Source organism: Sturnira hondurensis, unplaced genomic scaffold (assembly GCF_014824575.4).
Source record: "Sturnira hondurensis isolate 20B ecotype Veracruz unplaced genomic scaffold, ASM1482457v3 Scaffold0004136, whole genome shotgun sequence".
In the NCBI taxonomy this organism is placed as follows: Eukaryota; Metazoa; Chordata; class Mammalia; order Chiroptera; family Phyllostomidae; genus Sturnira; species Sturnira hondurensis.
The window spans coordinates 11,759,073-11,783,770 of record NW_028076767.1 but is presented as its reverse complement, the minus strand read 5'-3'; the positions used below and the strand labels follow the sequence as shown (position 1 = coordinate 11,783,770).

General features: G+C 33.5%; 1 long non-coding RNA gene across 2 annotated transcripts in view; it reads right to left on the bottom strand.

Annotated features, from left to right (window-relative positions):
* Nucleotides 1-24,698, bottom strand: part of LOC118985874 (uncharacterized) — a 44,860-nt gene that overhangs the window by 16,930 nt on the left and 3,232 nt on the right. For both annotated transcript variants that reach the window (XR_005066215.1, XR_005066214.1), the window contains exon 2: nt 597-765. This is a non-coding gene — a long non-coding RNA (uncharacterized LOC118985874). The remainder of the gene's footprint in view (nt 1-596; nt 766-24,698) is intronic.

The following is a 24,698-nucleotide window of genomic DNA, read 5'->3' as shown; positions in this document are numbered from 1 at the left end:
AACCAATCTGAATTGCAGTTTTGTGAAGGGACCCTTTTCCCAAGATACTTCCTTCCTTGAGTTCTTTCCCACAGCCCTAGAACATCTCATAGTTCTTTTTTTATTCACTGAGAAAAACGAATTCCTCGTAGGTAGTTTATAGCTCTACAACACTTGCTCTGTGGTTTCTGCATCCTGATAATTATCTTTATTTTCTACTTACTGCTTTGGAGGGCAGTGGTTTATAATTGTTTTTTTAATCTCTAAGTTTGAATCATTAACTCATTGATTTTTAGCTTTTTTTTTCTTTTGCAATTATTTAAGGTTACACCAGTCTCTCTAAATACCATGTCCACTAATCCCCAAATATTTAAAAAATGGGTGTGTGTTTATGTGTGTGGTATAAACAAGTAAACTAGATGATCTGAGCTACTTATATGTGTTATTATTAAACTAAAGTGATATAGTACAGTAGACAGTAATACAGTAGTTAGTAGATTGGGGGGTGAAGAATTAGGTCTCTCAGGAGGTGACATTTGAGCTGCTCAAAATTATGTTGAATTTTTCACCCCATTGGCAGTGGGAGAAGGGCTGAACATGCTGTTGGGTGTACTAACCTGAATAAGGAGCTGAAACTAAGATTGTGAACATATCTTTCCTCCTCCTGAAGCACCATCCCTCTCCTTCTGTCCTTACCCCGTCTCTCGTTGCTCCTCATTCCCGCCTCATTGAACATAGCTGTTTGGTTGTTTTCTGTATCATTCAGCTGCCATATGACGGCCCTACCTGGAAAAGAGAAAGGTCTGTTTGCTACCCATCCCCCAAGTGGAAGAGTTAGCATGAATAAAATAAGTAAAATGTTGGTATCTCAACAAATTCTTATTTGTCACCTGCTTCTATGACCTTTCTGGAAAAATCTTGTCTGTATCTGCACATATTAGGCTCTGATTTCTTCATAAGTTTAATCTCCTTTGACTGACATCTTGAATAGTCATAGTTTTCATTACAATAGTGATAATTCTCTTATCCTTCTTTAAGGCTTTAAAATGGAAGTGGGAGAAAGCCATGTGTGATTAGTGAACTCTTTCTATTTCATTTATTCTTTGTCTAAATCTACATTTTATCCTTTAAAATGACATTATTTTGATTTTTTTGTCAAAAGACCTCTGAAAATAATAGACTCAATAATAAATAACCTTAATTTTATTATAAAATACATTATAAACTTTATTTAATTTTATTGATTTCATAAGCCATAAGAGACTTTTCATGAGCTCATGATGTTTCTTTACTTTCATAATAACACAGAATCAACAATTTTTTCTTCTTAAATTTAATTGACTGTTTTTTCCTACATGTTACTGTATTGTCCTTCACTGTGTTAGTCATATCTTCTGTTTATAAAGAACACTTTGAATTCTAATGATCTTATCCAAGGTGAAACCTAGCCTTCCTAGTGGGGCATAATGTACAAACAGAAATTTACACCTTTTAGCCCATCGTTTTAGACAGTGATGTAAACATAAATCCCTGAGTTTAAGATTAATCTTGTAGGACACCAGTTGTTATATGTCTTGCATCCATACTGACCACTGTTTATTGCTTTCTGATTACAATTTAGTCAGTTGTCTGCTGACATAATAGCTGTATAATTTAAATTATATTTCCTGAGTACATTAATAAGGATATTAAGCTCAGTATATACTATGCACTAAGGACTCAAAAACCTCGCTAATGCCACATCAATGTTAGTGCATCACAGCGGTATTTATGAATATCCTTTATTCCTTGGAGTTATACTTGGCAGTGATTCAAGGTATAATAGTAAGGAAGTCACCGGCCATCTGTCCATACAGCTGGGTGAGGGTAACAAGTTCATAACAACGGGAAAACAAGTTTAAAGCAATGGATGATCACCGGTGACATTTCAAGAAAGAGTTTGATTATAATATACCATTTTTAAAATCTAAACGATTGCTCTGCAATACTCGAAAGTATCCATTTTTTCTTTTCAGTTGATGATCTCATAAAATAATCACAAAATATTATTGTGGCCAAATATTTGACTTTGCTTACCTTTCCAAGATGAGCAGAACATAACGATCATCTCACAGGAATTGATACGTACTTTCCTCATGTGTGTAGCTTGAGTAATAATTGAAAATCTGATATAAAATTGTCTCCCTGCCTATGAATTTTCTGATTAAGTGAATTAATTGATACTGATTAAAAGATTTAAAAAATAAGTTGTCTGTCATCCCAAATTTTCACCAGCACGTCTTTACACCTCTAAAGCATTCAAAAAGATTAAACTTAAATACTTTATAACCCTTTATTCTACATATGTTAGAATTATCACAATTCTTTTTTCTTTCTTTTTATTTACAGATTTGAGAGAGAGACAGAAAGGACACATAGAAACATCCATTTGTTATTGTACTTAGGCCCTCATTGGTTGATTCTTGTATGTGTCCTGACCAGGGATTAGAACCCACAGCATTGGCATGTCAGGACGATGCTCTAACCAACTGAGCTAACTGGCCAAGGCCAAATCATCATGATTCTTAATTGTTTCAGAGTGCACTGGAGGAAATAAAATAGTAACAGAAAAGATGTGAAAAAAATACTTGCATTCTTACAGATTATGAGAAAAACTGCAAGATCTGAGATTACCATTGAATGTGAATTTCAAGAACACACCACGTCTACAAGTTAAAGATCAGGAATCTGCTTCAAACGTGCCTCACTTTCAGGTAGCTGGTCCTGCCGACTTGAACACTTGAATACTTGTTGCCTTAGAAGTGCTTATGTACTACATTTTAAGTATGCAGCTTCAGGAAAGAAACTTATAAGCAAAAACTATTGCTTATTTACATAAATAATTGAAATTTTGAGTTGTCAATAAGTACTTGGTATTCTGTGACAAGTTTAAGTTGACAAATATTAGTAAAATATAATGTCATACTTACTTATTAGAACGAGTTTGTTTTAAAATAGTTGTGATGCAGCATACACTTTAAGTATATGTTCACAGAAGAAAATAAAATCTATTAAACTTATGTTGATATTTTATTTATTTATTTGCTACATATTTTTTCTTGCATATGTCTATGAGAGATGCATATGTTCATTTCTGTGAGAAAACATCTTGTTAAAATGTCCTTTTGATTTTAATTGTAACATTGATTTGAACTTAAAGAGAATCATTAAAATAAAATTTATTAAAATTTCCTCTTTCATACTACTTAAATTCTACATTCTATGCTGAGAGCATCCTAAAAATAACATTTTTACAAAAGCAGAAGTACTGAGAAGTAGAGGACAGACTAATTTATTAAAATAAGCTGGAACTGAAGACAACAATAAGACTCAGAATTGAAGTATGATTTTGCCCATGCAGCCGGCTAACTCTGGGGACCATGGAACAATGTAGTGTGTCATAGGCAATGAGCAAGTGACTGCAGTTACAGAGGTGACACATCCATGAGGACAAAGAGGATAGGACACAGTCTGCATGTGGAAAGATAGGCCCATTATTTAGGCCTATGTGTATGCTGAGTTTCAGTTTCTTAACCCGTTGGAAAAATTTGGAAGGGTGAGCCAAGTGAGTTAGCCATCCAATTGCTGAGGGATGAATAAGATGATGGTTTTTTCTCTATGTGTTGTTTAACTAGATTTTAAGGGCAAAATCCTTTGTACTATTTAAACACTTTAGAATATATGTAAATTTAACTTGCTAGTATTGATTTTCTCCAGGGGTTATAGAAGTTTTCGACCTCAAAGGATATATGTTAGAAATACGACCTTCTGTTTATGAAGCCATAAGACAATAGACATCACTATTTGAAAATAAGTGGGCTTTGTTATACTGAAACTGTTCATGAATATTTTCTAATCTTTGCAGATAAATACATTCACTTCTTTCTACCCCAACCAACCTTCATATACCCCAACTCTCCTCCTATTTTTATATACATTGAATCTTATCTGTCAGTTCAGAATAATTAATCAACACTGAGTCCGATAAAATGGGCCCAACTACTGGAACAGTTGTTTATTACACAGACTAAACATTTATATTAAAAATGAGGCTGGAAACTGTCTTAGAGATCATCTATTTGAGTTCTTTCTATTGTAACATGGAGAAAGTAAGTTTGCTTATATTACCCTTATTTTTTCTATGCTTCACATTTTGATTTGGGTTACTTCTTGAGACTACTTATTAATGCTCTTGAAATGAGTTTTATTTACCTAAAATGTGAACAAAAAACAGTGACTTTGTGATGTAATACTTATATTACTTACTGCTCATGGCTCACATTTCTCTGATTGTTTGTATATCTTATTATTTTTTATTAACAGTTTGACTTATTGAGTGATATATTTAAAGAAGTTTGGATTATGTTTTCTTTCTTTAATGGATATTATATTTTGTACTGGCAGTCATTTAAAATAACAGGTTATTTTGATTTTCTCAGACTTGGTTTCATGCTTGTGAGGGCTACATTATTTCTGTTGTTTCTTTAGTATTGAGGAATGGTCCTTACTCTTAATATCTGACTTTGGTGGACTCTCAGATGGAAGCCCCAAAGGGTTCAGCAGTATCTCTACTGTGGGTTGGGAGAAATGTATCCAAACACAATAAAACCTTAGTATATTTGATAATCTCTAACCCCAGATTCAAGTAGTCTCTGCTAGGCTTGTGGGTTTTGTTCTTTGTATACACAACTAAGTCACTGCTAAGGTCTTAAGGAGAATCTCTGAGCTACTTCCTAAAGATGCCTCCCACGATGGTCCATTTTCTCTACAATAATATGGTACCCCCCACACACAGGGTGGGACAAAAGCAGGTTTACACTTGTTCATACACAAAACAGAGTTTATCCTTGTATTATTATTTATGAATTATTGTGCTAGTTTTTCACGTGAACCGTAAACCTACTTTTGCCCAAATGCTGTGCTCTAACTGCTTCAGCAAAATCACGTTATCTTTGCCCTTTCAGCTCAGCTGTCCCATGTGTCATGGTTACTGTGTGGCTCCATCTGGCTTAGCTGTCCCAGCCCGTTACATTCACCCCTGCTTTGAGCATGTGTTAGGTACTCATGCAGCTCTACTTGGTGTGAACTCAAGTAATAACCCCCGTTTTACTCAGAATAACTCTTCCCATAGAAAACAATGTCTTCATTAATCAAACTCATGATTTCTAGATCCCTTTCCAATAGGACAGCTCCTCATTCAAGAAAAACATCAGGATCTTTTCTCCCAAAACAAACACCAACGGACTTATCTTAGTTCTTTCTTCACATTTACTAGGGGTGTGGGATCCTAGATAGCACTCTTAGGAGGAGGACCAATCACAAGGAAGGCCAAGCTATGATTACAGGTTGTAGAACTCATCCTCCCCAGGGAGGGAAGAAGAGCTAGAGATTGAGTTAATAACCATGTCTACATGGTAAAGCCTCAATAAAAATCTCTAAACTATCGGGTTCAGAGAGCTTCTGACGGCGAACACATTCACCCACCAGGCGGTCATACTCTGTGGGGACAGAAACTCCTGTGGGGACAGAAGCTCCTGCACTCAAACCTCTAAACCTCCTCCTATCTATTTCTTTATGTGGCTATTTATCTCTACCCTTTATCACATCTTTTATTCTATAACAAACTTGTAAATATAAGGAAATGCTCCCTTGAGTTCTGTCATTCTAGCAAGTTATGAAACCTGGTGAGGAAATTATGAGAACTCCAATGTATAGCCAGTTTGTCAGAAATATAGACAGCAAAATTATTATTGGCATCTGAAATAGAGGTGGTCTTATGGGACTGAGCCCTTACCCTCTGGGATCTGATTCTAACTTTAATAAATAGTCTCAGAGCTGAATTGAATTGTAGGAGATCAACCTGGTTTCAGAGTATTGATTGGCATGGGGAAACAACTCACATATATCATTATAGAAATGTTCTGTGTAGAGATGAAACCAAGTTCTTATCCTTATAAAGTTATAATTCCCCACTTGTAAAATAATAGCCTACAGAGTTGATGTAAGTAATATACAAATAATATCTTAAGGCATTCCATGCATATCCAAGAGGAACTCTATAAATAATAGGTGTTGGAGGCGGTGGTAATGGTGATGGTAGCAATAAAAGTTATAACAATAATAACAGTAATATATTTTATGATGATATCTAGATGTGTTTTCTGAAATCATAAGTGTATACAGAATGTCTAAAATTCAATACTAAACACTAAGGAATTAGAAGTGTTCCATTATAACGTGATACGTGCCTTCTGTAAACTCTTACATTAACTATAACGGGATTATAAACAAATGCATTTAGAAACAATACACTAAAAGAAAATGCAGTTCTACAACTAAAAGCCTTGTTGAAACCAGTTAAAGTATTATAAATGGGTAAGAATGAATTTAAAAAATGTTACAGTAATTATAGAGCTTCATCTTTAAAAAAATAAAAAGGAGAAGGTAGATTGATAGAAGGCAGTGTATGGAAGGACTGTGGTTACTGAGTACTGAAGACAAAAGGAAGACTCGCAACACTGGCTGTGTACTGGAAGAGCACAGGGCATTTGGGGTGGTTCACATTGCTCCATTGGGTAACTTGCTACCTACAGTTGCTTCTATGCTTTGCATTCCCTGCCTCTAGCTTGGTGGCGCACAATACCAACAGGCTGGAAAATGCTGTGTACAGACCCATAAAAATCAAGCAACACATTGACTTCCTTTCTCTATTTACCCACCACAAATGAATTAAATATGCATTGTAACGGAACTGATTGCAATTAGTGCTTTAAAATTAGGTAAGGCAATATATATAATGGCTTAAGTGAGTCCAAAGCAATTAGTGAAGTGTGTTCCTGCTTTGAAATCCACTGATAACATAAATTGTTTGCTTTGCATTTTTTATTTGCATAGAGAAAAGCATTTGCTATGCCTAAAACTTAGTACCTTTTTTATATAAGGGCTGTAAGACGTATTGACTGCTCACTGTTAAAAATTACATGCCTTTGAAAATTAAAAATATATTTATTTATATAGAGTTTTGTGACATGAATATATACCACAAAAATGCAGATTAAATGGATGAGAAATTAGTAATAGTGTTAACAATTCTTCTTGATCTTGAATAATGATTTTTTCCCTAAACTTAGGATGTCATTTGTGTTAGATGGTTGCCTATAATATAATACTATGAAGGTTTCTGTTCTATTACAGATGGCAAATATGTTAATAAAATATTTTTATATAATTTTATACAAGGAAAACCAAGTTATAAGAGAATTATATGGCAATTTAACTATTTTTTAAAATCCTCATCCAAGGATATGATTGATTTTCTAGAGAGAGGAAGGGAGAGAGAGAGAGAAACAGAGGAAAAAGAAGAGAGAAACAAAGAGACAGAGAGAAACATTGATGTGAGAGAGAACAGTGATGGATGCTGATTGTTTGCCTCCCATAGATGCCCCAACCAGGCATGGAACCTGCAAACTAGGTACACGTCCCGACCAAAAACTGAACCTGCAATCTTTTAGTGCATGGGATGATGCTTCAACCGACTGAACCACCTGCCAGGGCAAGGCAGTTTAACTATTATTTAGCAAAAGTGTTTATGTTCTAAAAGACTTAAAACACTTTTTCACAGACCCAGAGTTCTATAAACAGAACAGGAAAATTAATCTTTCATCTCATAATTATATCCAGTAAATAATTACATAACATAAAAATGTAGTAGTGGTGATTATATTCTATCACTTAAATTATTTTATAAATCAGAAGGATAATACAATAGAAATGGGCATCTTATATTTAGTTGTGCCCTATGTCAACAAAGTATTTAAAGTGGTTTAAAATGAAAAATATAAGTATTTAGTGATAAATCAGAGAACAAACTGACAAAATTAAGGGAGAGCTTATATTGCTAAATAAGTAACTACTTCTTTCTGAGTTGCCTTATAGTCAATAGAGAAAGAGAAACATAATAACTTATATATCTCTCATTAAATAAGAAAGCTAGTAATGCATCTCTATAAGGTATCTGTTTTCCTATCTTACTGGTTAGAAGAACTCTTGCTCATAAGAATCAAATAATTACTTATCTGGTTACTTAGGATAAAATTTGTGTACGTGTTATAAGATACCATGGCAACTTAGAGAATCAAAGGATAGGCAAAGACCTGAGCCTTTGGAACAGACATGGAAGAACAAGTGCCAGGAAATACAGGGAGTTTTCTACTTGCCTCTTTTGTCTGACTCACTTTTTATCTGCTTTGATATTTTTCATCAAGACAAAAAAGAGATGAGAAAAATGATAGGGATAATAATATATTTTCAAGATTTTATTTATTTATTTTTAGAGAGAGGGGAAAAGAGGGAGAAAGAGAGGGAGAGAAACATTGATGTGTGGTTGGCTCTTGGTCCAACAACCCAGGCATGTGCCCTTTGGTTCGCAGGCCAGCACTCAATCCACTGAGCCACACCAGCAAGAGCTAATATAATACTGTATGAGTAAATCAGTGTATATTGCTATTAAAAATATACTGTGAAAATTGTAATGGCTTAAATAAATTAGAAGTATAAAGCAAAAAGTGAGATGTTACTACAGAACCCATGCTGTTTTTATTCTGTCACTTGACTATCTTCCAACCTTTTTTTCTAAGAACACTACACTCATCTACAACTAGATAGTAAATGAAAAACACAGGCATGGCAACCATGTACACAGGAGTCCTCTAAGTGGTCTAGACAGCTTCCACTGATAGTTTATTGCCTAACACTCAGTCTTTTGATCATGTTTAAATTGAAAGTGTTACCTAGATGTGTTCCCAGAATGAAAAAGAACATTTTTTGTGAATATCTAAGTCATCTTTGCAATAATACATAATAACGTAGGCAGTCAAGAAATGCTATCTAAAATTAATGGAAAAATAATAGAAGTTTAATTGCATCATTTAGAAGAAAAATTCTAACCAAGAAAAACAATGAGATAAATTAAAAATAGAAGGGAAGAAGAGTAAAATAAGGTAGTATAACTGAGCTGAAGCTTCTTATTTCATTGTAAGCATCAAAATGTAACCTCAATTTGAATTGTCTACCACTTGAAAAACAAAAAACAAAAATGAAGTAGTTTTATTTTACTCATTAGGAGAAAATAAAAACAGAAAGTTTTTGTTGGAAGTTTCCCCTTGGGAGTTGAGACAAAAGATGGTGAAACGTGTATTCAGCGATGGGATATACTATTGTGTATACGTACCCATCTTCTTTATCCTATTATCTAGTGAAGGGCACCAGCTGTCTCAGCCACTATAAATAACGCTGCAATGAACATAAGGAAGCATCTATCTTTGCAATGTAATGTTTTCAAATTTAGGGTAGACACCCTGAAGAGATGTTCCTGGGTCATATGGTAACTCTATTCTTAATTTTTGGAGGAGCTTTCAAAAATTTAATTACATATGCAAATCCCTTTTGCCATAAAGCAACACTTTTTAAGGTACCAGAAATTAGGGTGGGATATCTTTAGGAGACCATTATTCTGTCTACAACAAAGAGATTTTTATTTTTTTGGAGTTAACTTATTAAAGCTGGATATTTACAATTAAAATTCCAATGTAAGACTATAATCATAATATACAGAAAAGAAATATTTCAATTTGAAAGAAAATATAATTTGACAAAATACAAAATACATGAAATTAAAGCTTCAGACTTTAAAGAGCTAAAAAAATTAAGGATAAGATGATTAATAATGACATAACAGGCTATGAAAAATTTTAAGACATCAAGTTAATAGGTAACAAAAACTAATGCAAACCTGGATGTTCAATAGAGTGAAATAAAGACAATAAAAACATAAACTTAGATACTATATTTTAACAAATTATAACATACAGAACATTACACATTTTTAAAGTTAAAAATATGTCTTTAGTAAAAATTAAAAAACAGAATACAAATAAAGACAAAATTTTATAAAGATAACAATTTATCCTCAAAGATGAGTAAACATTCAAATCCCATAATCATAAATGCTGGAGTTTCTCAGTTATCAATTTGTAACAAAAACAATATGAAACTGTTCCCTCTTACACTCATCACAGCTGCTCCAACAGAGGGACAAATGTCTTTTCAGGCTCTTCCCTGCTAATCATAAAAGGAGAATTAAACCCAAGCAGTTACTCAAGCTTGCTCATGGTTTTACAAAATGGAAAGTTACCTTGAACCTTAAATCATCTGTGTAGTCAGGGAACCAGGAAACATATCACTTCTATTGGTGAAAATTTGTCTGTGCAATTAATCCAGTACTGGAAATTTGAAAAATTACTTCAGCAACAAAAGTTGTTACTTTATCTCAGACATATTAATGAACAATGGAGCCACAATATAATAAGACTGTGTTATCAACTTAAATGATTCTGCTTACCTTCATCAGTTTAGCATAGAGTTTATCTGAAAGTAATCGGGTTATTTGAATGTCTTTTAAAGAGTGAGGAAGCCATTTAAAAATTTGTGGGTTTTCTCTTGCTTATTCAATTTTATCATTATTTTTACAATTACACTAATAAGAATTTTAAAGAACTCTTGAATATTAGCACAGATATTCAGAAGTGCTTACATTTTCTCACTTGACTATTTAATATCTAAGAAAGCTTTTAAGTGTTTTAATCAGTGATGTTATTTAAAATAATAAACAACCAATTTTTCTTTGTGATGTTATATACATAATACAAATCTAGTAAATTTCTCTATAATTTTATATGTTTTTAAAATTAATGGTACTCAATATCTTTTGTCCCATGATTGATAGTTAATTAACTTACAAATTTGGAAGTTTAAATTCCATTGAACAATGAATACTGTTTGCAAATTTATTTAATTAAATTCTCCTAAAATGTTTTAAACTGTAAATTACAAGTTTAAAATAGCTGAGTCACTAAGACATTTCAAAGACCTTAAAATGTAGACCAAATATACTCAGAGTTAAAAGAATAATATTTACTGGTATATTTGTTATACTATGTGTAGTTTAATCACATAAATACATTTTTGGATCATTTCTGCTTTTTCTTTTAAAGATTTTATTTATTTATTTTTAGAGGGAGGGGAAGAGACAGAGAATGAGAGGGAGGGATATATCAATGCGGAGTTGCCTTTCATGCACCCCCTACTGAGGGCCTGGCCCACAACCCAGGCATGCGCCCTGGCTGGGAATTGAACCAGAGACCCTTTGGTTCGCAAGCCAGCACTCAGTCCACTGAGCCACACCTGCCAGGGCCATTTCTGCTTTATGTTTGTTATGCTTATACTATCCTTTATCTGGGATATTTAAAATATAGAGATTTTAATTAAGGGACTACTTATAGAGATGTAATCAGAGATAAATGGGCAAAAAAGGAAGCTGTTGTGCCAGAGATTTAGATAGCTGGGTACAAAACTAATATCCAGAAATCAGTTCCATCTTTATATGCCAATGGTGAACAGACTTTATTGTGGGAGCTACAGTTGTGAGAGTACTTCTAGTCGTGTCTTTATTTCTGCACACCCCAAAATAAGCAGAATGCATTTCCTCAAAGAGCCCGGCCTCCCCTTAGTATGAAACAGTATTCAAGAGTGAAACTGGGCACCAGAGCTCTTGCTGAATGATCCCCGTGACTACTGGTGTATACTTAGAAATGTTACTGAACAGTAATTGGGGCTTAGGCTGCTCCCAAATTAAAAAGTCTAGAAACAGAGCTGGTGAAAATGGGGACTCCCTGTATCAAAGCTCACCTCCTAAGAAAAACCCAGGCAAAACCAAGTCATCCTCGCCAACACCAAAACAAATGCCAGGGGCCAGAGTTCCGCCTCCATTTTAATTGCATTTTTCCATTACCATTTATTCCCCTCATACTCCCCCTAGCAATCACAGCACTTGTCAGTGTCCATGAGTCTCTCTTCAATCTCTCCACCCTCTAATTCACCACCCCCATAGCTGTCTTCCTGATCTGTCTCTCTTAGTCTGCCCCCATCCCTATGTTACTTGTTAGTTCAGGCTTTTTTCTTTTCATTAGATTTCATATATGAGTGAAATCATATGGCATTGTTTCTTTATCTGACTGGTTTATTGCACTGAACATAATGTCCTTGATGTCCTCACATGCTGTTGCAAAGTGTAAATTTTCTTATTTTATGGCCAAGTAGTATTTAATTGTGTAAATGTGCCACAGTTGTTTTATCCACTCATCTACGGATGGATACTTGGGATGCTTCCATATCTTGATGACTGTAAACAACAATCATATATTGTTATGATTGACCTCTCTGCCCATCTCAATTTCTCCACCCCTCCTACTTATCTGGATGAATGTGGCTTCTTTAAATCATTGGTTGTCAGACTTACATACAGTTCAACTTTCTGACAGTTCTGGGTGTTATTTGTTTTGAGATTTACTTGTGATTCTTTAGTTGTGGTTACCTGAGGAGGCAAAGTGTGCCTCCATCTTGACCAGAAGTCAGTCTTCAACACATATTTTAAAAGAAGTGTTTAGAGGAATCAATAAATAAAATTCTCTTTTTTCCAGAACACAAATATCATTTTGCTATGAATCAACAACAGTGAAATTATAAAAGCCTCTATGAATATGCAGACGATGAGCAATGAATGTTCACTATGTAAGGATCATTTTGAGAAAATAAAAACATGTAATTTGGGATGCCAGGGACATATAGGGCAATGATAAAACAGGGAGTTGGCATCAATTTACAAGTATTTTTAAGGTATTTTTGTAGTGAGGTACTATGCTGCCATTGTTTAAATAAAAGATAATGGCAATATAATTTTTAAGGACTGCACTTTACATAAAGGCCAAGGAGCTTTTAAATGTGTTAGTAACTTAGGTGATACAGAAGGCTAAAAAAGTACATTACTTCAAGAAAGGCATGCATATTTTCACAATGGATAATGCTCATGATGACCTACAAATTAGGCTAATTAAAACTGATCAAAATATGCTATAAGTGGCACACATGTAGACATGTACACATACATGTAATGAATAGTTTGTATTCTAACTCATTTTTCCTAAGAAATATCCATTTGCAATTTGAAAGCATTCAAGAAAAATGGATGAACCTGGTTTATTTCTAATTATGTAAAAATGCTTGCCTGGCATACACACGAACTTTTGCTTACAAATGTGTATGTTTGCTGATTCATAGGTACATAAAGTGATTCATTGAAAAATATTTTGAAAATAAACAAAAATTTAAATTCTCTATGTCAAATACTTAGGGTAAGTTATACACTATTTTCCATTGTTTAATTCTCATTTATTTTTAACTAATAAATAAATACTGATATAGTACTATACTATGCCCAGTATTGTTCAAATGCTTTACAAATGTTAGATTACTTCATCTTCATAACAACTCTATGAGGTGTCAAAACTATCCTATTATGAAGATGAAGAAACTGAGGTACAGAGGAATTAGCTGTGCCATCTTCTCCAAGAAGCTTTCAATTCCCATGGACCATATTTCCTAACAACAACCCAATGTCCCTTTAACAGGACAAATGTCATGACTTTTTATGTTTAACATGAATCATGACTATGGACATAGGTAAAGTTTATTTAACATCACAATACTTCTGGGTAGTGAGGTCCCTATCCTTAAAAAAAGAGAGACAGCTATTTCATCGTTGGTGTGATTATTTGACTATTGTCAGTCTTTCCCAATGTGTTTCAAACACCAGAGACAAGGACTACATTTATCTGTACTTATGGCTGTGTTCTTAGTCATAGTGAAACACATGATGGTTGAGTGAATAAACAAGATAATCATTCAATAAATGAAGATAATGCTGTCTACAATGCATGCCACATGTGATGGGTTTGAGATGGAATTGAGTAATTCTGTATTTTTATGTAGCAATTCTTAGAGCACTACAATTTTTGAAATGTTCTGACAAATACATTACTTTAAATGTCAAATTAATTTTTAAGGTGATAATAAGTTTGGAATGTGTGATTTAGTCATCCTTATTAAAGACTACAGCCCACATGTGCAACATTTTTGTTAGAATACAAGGGGACAAAGGTAGGTGCATTTGCTTATGGAGGGGGGGTAGGCAGTGTCTAACTAAAGCGCATCATGAGAAACACCTGCTCACTTTAGATGTCATTAACCTTCTTGTGTCACCTGTATTATTAATGTGGTGGAATTATTATACTGTCCTAAAATATCTGAATATCTCCTCAGGTTTTCTCCACTAAATAAGCAAAAATGGTTGAGTAAGAGATGACATTTACTTTAACTGTTCATCATAGAATTTTTTTCTGGAGCCTGTTAAATACAAACTGTTAAATGGTTGGTATTTTATGAGAGGTCTTGAACCTAATTATACCAAATGTCATCGTTTTATTTATTAAAAAGATTTGTAAAATTACTCAGCACAAGAAAAAATGAATATAGGAATATGGGTTCTTATAATATTTAAAGTATTTTATCAATTTAAAATAATTTGTATAGGGCAGGTTGGATTAACAATAAACAGTAAATATTTATAATCAATTTCAGTAATTATGGATAATTTAGAATCCTATAGGATATATTTAAGGTACAGTTTTTAAGTTATCTTGTTGAAAGACATGATTAGAAAGTAATGCTTGTTAAATTAGAATGGAGACACTGGTATTTTAAATGCAGAATCTGTAATAATGTCATGTTGATATGCCTTTGCATTGAGTTTCCAGTGAGGTTAATATAAATACAAAGTTATTTTAAATGTTAAAATGAATGTTGAGACATTTTTAAAATGGTCTTTAAAAATATTTTCTGTGTCAAATGTCTATTTTTTATTACATTTTTAGGAAATAATTTGACATGACTTCCATGGCAGATTTGTTTTAGATTTAATGTATACACATGTGCCTATATAAAACATTATAAATTCAGTATTTCTGAGTTATAAATTATTTTCATCTATCTATTCAGTTTATAAAATTTACCAGTTAATTATATTATTATCTCCTGTTGTGTCAGGCATAAACCTAAAATTACTTGCAGTATATTTTCAAACAGTTTTGGAATAGAGTTCTATATGTTACTGAAAATATATTGAATCAAAAATTTGTGGAGTGAATGACATAAAAATTTATGCCACAATGAAGTACAGAACGGTATCTCTCAAGTTTATAATTTATAGATTGTGAGGAATTTAAAGAGTTGATTGTAAACAGAAAATACAGGCATTAATCTTATATCCAGAGCATATTAAAGAAGTCCAGCCCTGGATGGTGTGGCTCAGTGGACTGAGCACCAGCCTGTGAACCAAAGGGTCTCTGGTTCAATTCCCAATCAGGGCACAGGCCTAAGTTATTGGCCAGGTCCCCAGTAGGGGGTGTGTGAGAGGCAACCACACATTGATGTTTATCTCTCTTTCTCCCTCCCTTCTCCCTCTGTCTAAAAATAAATAAATACAATATTTTTAAAAAGTCCATAAATACCATAAAGAATGATAAGCCTCTGTCCAGCAAATAGGAAGGCATAGGTGATATGCTTTGCTTCCTTTCATAACCAAAAGAAGGATAACAACCAATTTAGAAACAAAAATCAACCAGAACTGCCAGAAAATCAAACTGTATGGAAGTCCAATCCAAGGAGTTAAAGAAGAAACATTCCTTCCAACTGGTAGATAGCCAGGGTGGTGAGGAAGCATGGTGAGGCTACTGGAGGATCAGGATATCCCACTTTCCCCTGCAGATAAGCTGGGAGGAACAACTGGGGGGCGAGAGAGACCGCACAAAAACCAAGGGTTCCAGCAGGGGAAAATAAAGCCTCAAAACCTCTGGCTGTAAAAACATGGGGTTTGTGGGAAACTCCCAGTCTCCCAGGAGAGTCAGTTGGAGAGTCCCATGGGATTAGGAATCAGTACCAGAGGAGCACAATCCGCTTGTGGGAAGTGAGGGAAGTGACGGAAAGTGATAGAAAGTAGCCAAGAGCTGAGAACAAGCTAGCAACTGGTATAGCTCTTTCTCTGACCCCTCCCCCACAGACAGCACCATAACCAGTGACATGGGTTGCCCCACCCTGGAAAATACCTAAGGCTCTGCCCCTTTAAAAATATTGGCTGAACCGAGACAAAGAAATATGATACAAGTGAAAGAACAGATCAAAACTTCAGAAAAAGAATTGATAGATGAGGAGATAGTCATCTGATAGATGCAGAGTTTAAAACACTGGCAATCAGCATGCTCAGCAAATGATTGAGTATGGTCACAAAATAGAGGAAGAAGTGAAGACTACAGACAGTGAAATAAAGGAAAGCACACAGGGAACCAACAGTGAAGGGAAGGAAACTGGGACGCACGTCAATGATTTTGAACAACAGGAAGAAATAAACATCCAACCAGAACAAAATGAAGAGACAGGAAGTTAAAAAAAAATAGGAGAGGCTTAGGAACATCTGGGACAACTTTAAACATTCCAATTTCTGAATGATAGGGGTGACAGAAGGAGAAGAGGAGAAGGAATTGAAAATTTATTTGAACAAATAATGAAGGAAAACTCCCTCAATTTGGCACAGGAAATACACATGCAAGTCCAAGATGCCCAGAGAGTCCCATAGAAGTTGAATACAAGAAGAAACACACCAAGACACATCATGATTAAATTACCCAGGATTAAAGACAAGGAGAGAATCATAAAAGCAGCAAGAGAAAAGGAGAGTTGCCCACAAAGGAGTACCCATAAGACTAGCTGATCTTGCAAAAAAAAAAAAAACAAAAAACTTGCAGTCAAGAAGAGGCTAGAAAGATGTATTTGAAGTCATAAAAGGCAAGGACCTATACCCAAGATTACTCTATCCAGCAAAGCTATCATTTAAAAGGAAAGGGAAGACAAATTGCTTCCCAGATAAGGTCAAGTTAAAGGATTTTGTCATTATCAAGCCCTTATTATATGAAATGTTAAAGGGACTTATCTTTTTCTTAGATAAGTATATGAACAATAAAATGACAAGAAACTCACAACTATCAACAAATGAACCTAAAAAACAAAAACAAACCAAATTAAGCAATCAACCAGAACAGGAGCAGAATCACAGTAATGGCGATCACATGGAGCATTGTCAGTGGGGAGGGGAAGGGGAAGAGTGGAAAGGGTAGGAAACGGGGAGGAAAGGTGCAGGAAATAAGAAGCAGAATTGGTAGCTACAAAATACACAGGGGGAGGTTAAGAATAGTATAGGAAATGGAGAAGCTAAAGAACTTATATGTACAACCCATGGACATGAAATAAAGTGGGAGGGGGTGCTGAAGGAGGAGGGTGTGCAAGGTGGAGGGAGATGGGGGAGAAAAAAGTGGCACAACGGTAATAGCACAATTAATACAATGTACTTAAAAGAAGCAGAAGAATATTCAGGCCTTTAAGTCTCTTGGTAGGTTCCCAACTATCATTTTGAATTCCCTTTCCTCAACCTTCAAAAGTAAAAGTAAGATTCTAAGTTTGTCTGAAATTAAGTCAAACAAGTAAACTACAATTCATCCTCTTCTGAGGATAGACACACATATTATATGGTGATATAATAAGATAGGACCTTTTTCAAATGAAGAAATGAGGCTTATTTTTAGAAAAAAATTTCACTTATATATACATATACAGTAAGCCTTGCATATGTAATAAGAATGTGATTACATTTTCATACTTACAGGGCTTAAGAAAATATCTGTTGAAGAACCTTTATATGACTAGATTTGAGTTAGTCAGAAAAAAACCATAATGAGCCAAACTAGAGTATCCATATTACTTAAGCCTACATTTGCATTATGGACACCATCAGTTCTCTGGCAAGTCGTTGATTTTAATTTGGCTTCTTAAAGCCTTTTATAAAGGAAGCTATGAGATGTGTTTAAAAAGCACTACTTAGTCCTCCTTCCTGTGTCTTTCAGCAAGACTGATTTATACGCACTATTAACACATATAAATGTGATGTTTCTCACAGTTTGATAACTGCGCTTATGGACATTCTGTTGTTATTCAAGCTTCCAGCTTGTGGTTTCGTCTCTCAGCCTTAGGTAGACTTTACCCCTTGGTATGATTACAGACCATACCTTTCACTTTTCATAAACACAAAACATACTATTCCCCACTTAGTCTTTCTAATCTTGGAAGTTGTTCAACTAAAACATAGGTCATAAAGAATGGTTTTGCAACTCAGGAAAATAGTTATCTCCCCACACAATTTTGAAATTAATTGATCAAAGTTAAAATCTTATCTTGAGTTCATTTTAGATAATGCGTTAAAATAGGTAAGCCATGAATAATGCGCATTAACTGTACTTCAGTGTTGTTTTTATTGTTATTGTAATTACATTTGTTTCAGACAAAGAATAAAACAGATATTGTTTACTCAAATTTTATTTCAATAAAAAAATTAATTGCATTCCTTTATAACTGAATTATTAACCTTCTCACACAACATTGCATTTAAGAGTATTCAAATTCAATTTATCAAGGATCTTAAGAATAGAAATTATGTCAAGTCTCTCAATGATACATATCAATAATTATGAAGCATTCAAAAGTACATAAAAGTTCACACCCTTATTTTCAAGCTAGCTTGAGAATGTCTTTTTTTGTAAAATTGTGCATTTGTTGATGTTGAATTTTCTACAGCTTGAAAGGTATTAATTAATATGTATTTTTACTTTGATTTTAGGATTAACTATTGGTGTGTTTTTCTTTTTAAAAAAGCAAAATAATACAGCTGTCTGATTGCTAAAAGCCTATGAAAGGACATCAAGGTGAACATCCAAGCACAGGAGCTTAATCTCTAATTTATGATCCTTAGGGGACATTAGCCAGTTGACGTATTCAACTGTGAAATTTCTGGCAATTACTGTAACTATGGGTATAAGCAGGAAATGAAGTCTAGTCACAATAACGGCTCTTTATGGCACTGGGACAAGATGTCATACGGCTTCGGAAAATATTACATTCCAAGATCCTGAAATACATTTTGTTCGACATGATGACAAAACTTTGACCCATTCGATTATAATGAGTCTCATACATATAAAAACAATTATCTCCATAGACTAAGGTTTAAAACAAACTATGGAGACTGTTCAATTTGTTTAAATTTGATGGTGGTGGCATGGTGTGATGATCTCAAATAATAAAGTCGAAAGTAATTATTTTTCAGTCTTTGTAAATATTTGCTTATAAAATTAATGTATCTTTTTCATTTATTCTCCATAATCATTTGGGTCTCTTGTGCATGATTGCAAAGTTAATATTAATTTGCATATTCATCACTTGATATATCTTATTATTTGACTTATTAAGTTGAATTTTATTAAATAATATGCTGTGAAATATGGAGAATATAAAAAATTAAACCACAATTCCTTGTGAAAATCACATATTACTGGGAAAAGCCTTATCTTTACATGTGCATACATACTAATATGTATATCTATTTATGCCAAAAACATAAAAATAGGTTATTGTAAAAATATTGTATGGACTATTTACAACACATTGTGAGAAATAAAGTTTTATATTAAATTGTAAAAATTGGGTGATATGATGTGAACCTAATAAAAAGAGAATCTTAGAATGTATATGCCTTAATTTCCCTAAGCAAAATAATACAGAATTAAAATAATATATTAAAAGTTAACCAAAAATATAGAGGTGAATATGCTACTTGAAAAAAATTGACTATTTATGATGATGGATTAGCTCTCACTTTCCAAAGGTGTTAATGAACTTCTCATGGTACTTACTATGTATCTCAAAAGAATTTGCATGTTCATTATTTGGTGATGATCATGATCACGATAAGGCTTACTGAAGCTATTACTCTCTAATAACTTAACGGCATGAAAGAATAAGAGGCAGAATAATACTTATTAACTCATTGCCAAGTGACTGATTTACACCAAGGGAGTGGTTTACAAATGGTGAGCATCTGGATGGTTACACATTAAACTCCCTCAGGTTGGTGCTTTCATGCTCGGTATTACTCAGGAATAGTTAAACGTATGACACCTGCTTTATTAGTTTGCAAAGCTGAAGACAAACATGTAACTGATTGTCATAATCTATGTTATAATGAAGCAGAAATAAGTTAGAATATCTGGCGATCTCAAATTGGAAAATGAAGATATCCTAGAATGCAATTAAATTTTATACTACCATTGTAGATATATATATATATATATGAATATGCTATACTATAAAGTCCTTTTCTTAATAAAACTGATTCTACAGTTCATTACAGTCCAGGGAATTTAAATATAGAAGGAGTTGTAAGATCTGCATAAGAGCCCTCTCTGGCCTCTAGAGATACAATATTTATTCTAAATTCCATGTTTCTTTGACCAAATGATAAACTTCATGTCTATAATGTAATGAAATTATCCAATTTTCTACTGGCCTTAATTTCCTATATGCTCTATAGGACCCTCAAACAATGGTCAGAGGGCATGCATTAGGATATTACCCACATTTCCTCTTCTAATATGTGCACTTATTCAGAGGTGTATCTGTTTCAATTACATACATCTCTCCAGTTCACATAGTTATTCTCTTCTTTTCTTTTTTGTTTCTTTATTCACATCCTACTTATCCCTAAATGTAAATACCCTTGTTACTTATACCCTTGTTACTTATAAGAAATAAATAATTATGTATTTATTCATCTTACAAAAACCTTTATTCTCTGACTTTTGCACACCTATCCGGATGCATCACTGACATTTTCCATTGCTGCACTGTAGGCTTCTTCCCTTTGCATTGTATTGTTTACTCTGGAAAAAGCTTGCTTCGTCTCCATGTACTAAACTCTTTTGTTTTCCTTCAGGATATTTTTTCAATACTTTCTTTTCTGTAAGGCCTTCTTGACACCTCCAAATTCAGTTTGTTTCAGTTCTCTATGCTTCCTAGCACTTAGTATATAAGTTAATTGGGGTATGTTGTTCTAAATATCAATTGTTTTCCTGCATATATGTTCTTTATTATCTTGTGTATACCTTGAAGCAGGTTATGTCTTCTTTATTTTATAGACACCCAAATTCCTTACATTTTACAAGTTTTTTAATGTACTATTAGCTTGATAAGGGATATTTGACTCAGAAAGTAAAGGACTGAATTTTGGGATAGAAATAGACAATTTGAATAAGATATACCAGTTGGTTTGTTGCAAGCCACTGCCCAACTACTAAACCAATTTCATATAGATTAGAATCCTATTACATCCACATAGTACTTCAAGATTCTAACTTGCTATATCTAGCTGGGGAGTCTCCACCGTGGTTACAGATATACCATAGAAGCCCTCAAATTTCAGTGATTTAGCATCTCAGAAGATTATTTTTAGCACTGGGCTTTTTCTGTTTGTGACTCAGAGTCCAGGCTTCCTCCATTTTGGTGCTATCAACTCAGTATTTGACTTCCTGTATCCCAGTGACAAGATTATCCTCCAATTTTATACATGCAAAAAAACTGAAAGATTTCATAGACTGCCTTTGACCACTCATTAGTCAGTGGGAACCCAGAGAGTTTAGCTTCAACTCAGATACTTAACCGCTATATTAGATTGCCAACAGAGATAATATGTATTAAAAAACTTCTTTTCCTGGCAAAGGACAACCTCTCAATACCTCTTATTTCTTCCCATTTTATCTACCAGACTGACAGTCCCTTGAGTATAAAGGTCTTTCTTGTTTTCTATATCTTTTCAATACTTAGCACAAGAACTGGCAAATAGTATTCAATCAATACAATTAATTTGGATTCAAATTGATTTGCTCAATGACACTGTCATGGGAAAGTTTCGGGATGCTAAATAAATAGAAGAGATACAGTTTTTTTCTCTCTCTTTATTATACATAGATTTCTTGACCTATTATAATGTACTTTATAGTGAAAGGGGCTGAATATAGCATATTTCATTCCAAACAATTTTAGTGCATTTCTAAAAATAAAGAATTCACTTGGTTTTAATTTTTTAATAAATGTTTGTGATTGATAAAGCAGTCTCATATTTAAAGTACAAAAGGTAGACTGGGGACTAAGTAAAATGTCTAGAGTTTCGTACTGAGGATTCAAACAGCATTTTCGTTGGAAAAAGGCTTCGAAGGCTGCAAGTCAAATTCACAGGCAAACACACACACACAACACAGTGCTGGAGTGACTCAGGACCTGAACTTAACCTAGAACAGCGCAGTTCTGTCCAAACCTAGTGGTCTCAGAAATTGCCGATGAAATCAGTTACAGTTCAGGCAACAAATGCTTGGGAACTATGTTTAAGAATATGAAGTTTTAATTAGATAAATTAAAAACCCTGCCCAATTTTTATAGCATTGAAGAAAGAACAATGTTTCCAATTAGATTTTTGTTATTGATACTTTTGCCTTTCTATGGTCTCTCAGATTCAATGAATACATGAACAGTTAAAAATTAAAACCTCGGGTTTTGAAGTTATGTCTTGGAACCCAGATATTTTTCTTATCTGGCAACAAGGGGAAATTGATAAATGCATGATATGATTGCTATGTGGATTAATGAACTACCATATGTAAACCACAGCACATATTCCTAGTAACATTTATTAGTAAATAAAAACATTTACACTTTTATGATGGCATAATAAATTATTCCTAGCATCAATTATAGTTTGGGAAATTTTAAATATTTTTATTTAATCTCTTGCTTATGATCGCAACCTTGTTAATCTCTGCTTTGAAAAGAAACAATGAAACAAAGGCAATGCCTCCTGAATAATCACGCCCTATTTTCTCACAGCACCAACTACAAGAGTTTTTCTTAATTTCGTTTGACTTGCAGCTTATTTGGAATGTTAGTGAGGAGGCGAAACTGGAGGAGGAGATGTGGGGTTTATATAAGAAAAAGGACTGAGGAAGCTTACTCTCCTGCACTGATTCGCATGCACTTAACTTATACTTGATTTTTTAATGTTATGGAACATATTAAATAGTTATTATGAGATATTATAATGTTTTATGTGATATATAGTTCTAAAATATATAAAATATACTATTAAGTGTTTTATAGCTTGATGAAACTATGTAGTCAAATAACATGGATACTGTTTTATTAATGCTATTTTTAAGCATAGTAGTTTTATATTCAGCTCTATTTAGGTCATTATGTATATTATATTCAGGTATGTGATTCGCACTGTCAGAATTATTTCTGAAAAAAATAAAAGTTTTGGAAAATAATTAAGATTAGCAATAATGTTGATAATATAGACATTCTAATTTTGAAACTGGTAATGATATATGAAGTAATTAATAATGTATCCAAATCATTGATGCATTAATTAAAGATACTTATTTGTCTTTTATTATAAAACTCATAAAACTGACAACATATCTTTATACTGTAGAGACTACATGAACAAGATTTACAATTCTCTGAGGCATTGTTAAGAATCTAACATACACTCCAAAACAGAAAGAAGAAAAAGCCTTGAAATTGCAATTTATATTTGATTTGATTTAATTAAAAATTTTTTAAATGTAAACTATACCAAGATATTTTCTTATAATTTACTTAAATGGTGACTTATTACAGGTTGCCAGGTATGCATTTCTGTGTAAAAAATATTCATAATGAGAGAACAGTTTTTCCAAGTCAGAACAAAACCTTTATCATAAAGAAACATCACAGAATAATAATAAAAAATATTAGTCAAGTCAATGTTGAAGAAAAAACAAGCTTTGAAATTGATCAACTGTTACTGCAAACAGAGAATGTAATCCATACCTTCAAATCACTCAAATTCAGATTTTACGTTAATGTGTAAGAAATAATAAGCAGCTATGTGAACTATTTGGTAGTAACGTACCTGATTTCCCCTACGTGAGGTTTATTTGTGAGTGTGCAGTGCGGTTGGTTAATAACAGAAGGCTGCATTTAGAATTATCAACAGAACTTTAGGACTTTGAAGTCACTAGTATTATTTCCTTTTCCTTTTCCTTTTCAGTGTGTTTATTATATAAACTTTCCCAGCTGAATTAAAAAAATAATTTAGGATAAAACTTGACATTGAAGGACCTGACTCCTGGATTGAGGGGAACATGAAAATTTCCCAAGAGGTAAAAACTAGTGGTAATTTGACATTTCACTAGGGAGGTGAATTATTTTTAAATCACCAAAAAGCTACATTTTGGCAGAATTTGGCTTTAACAAAATTGTGGAGTTCAAAGCTTTCTTACCAAAAAGAAAGAGTATTCTACTTTGGTTATAGAATCAAAATAAAGAAATCATATCTCTAACCCCAGAACATGGAACCTCAGAATAAAGAAATCGCATCCTTAACCTCAGAATATCTGTTTGAGAGATGCAATATTAATAACACCAAGGCAACATACTCAACCTTAAAAGATGGATGAACACAACCACAGGAAAGATAAAGATGGTTTTAGCTATAAAGAAAAATTTACTGGTTTTCTAGCTTGGGATCTGGGCCAGATACAAAAACACTGAAGGCTAGCTAGGGGCAAGTGTGATTTAATTCATTTCTGGCAGAACACACATCAGAGAGTCCTCAGATGCAATTACAGGAGGTGTCATCCTTTATGAAGCGGTTGGCAGAATCCAATTGTAAACCAGCTAAGAGTTTCATTTTGTCTTAAAAAATGTTTGTGTTTGGCACTGTCATAAATAACAAGTAAATACTGAGTAAAGAT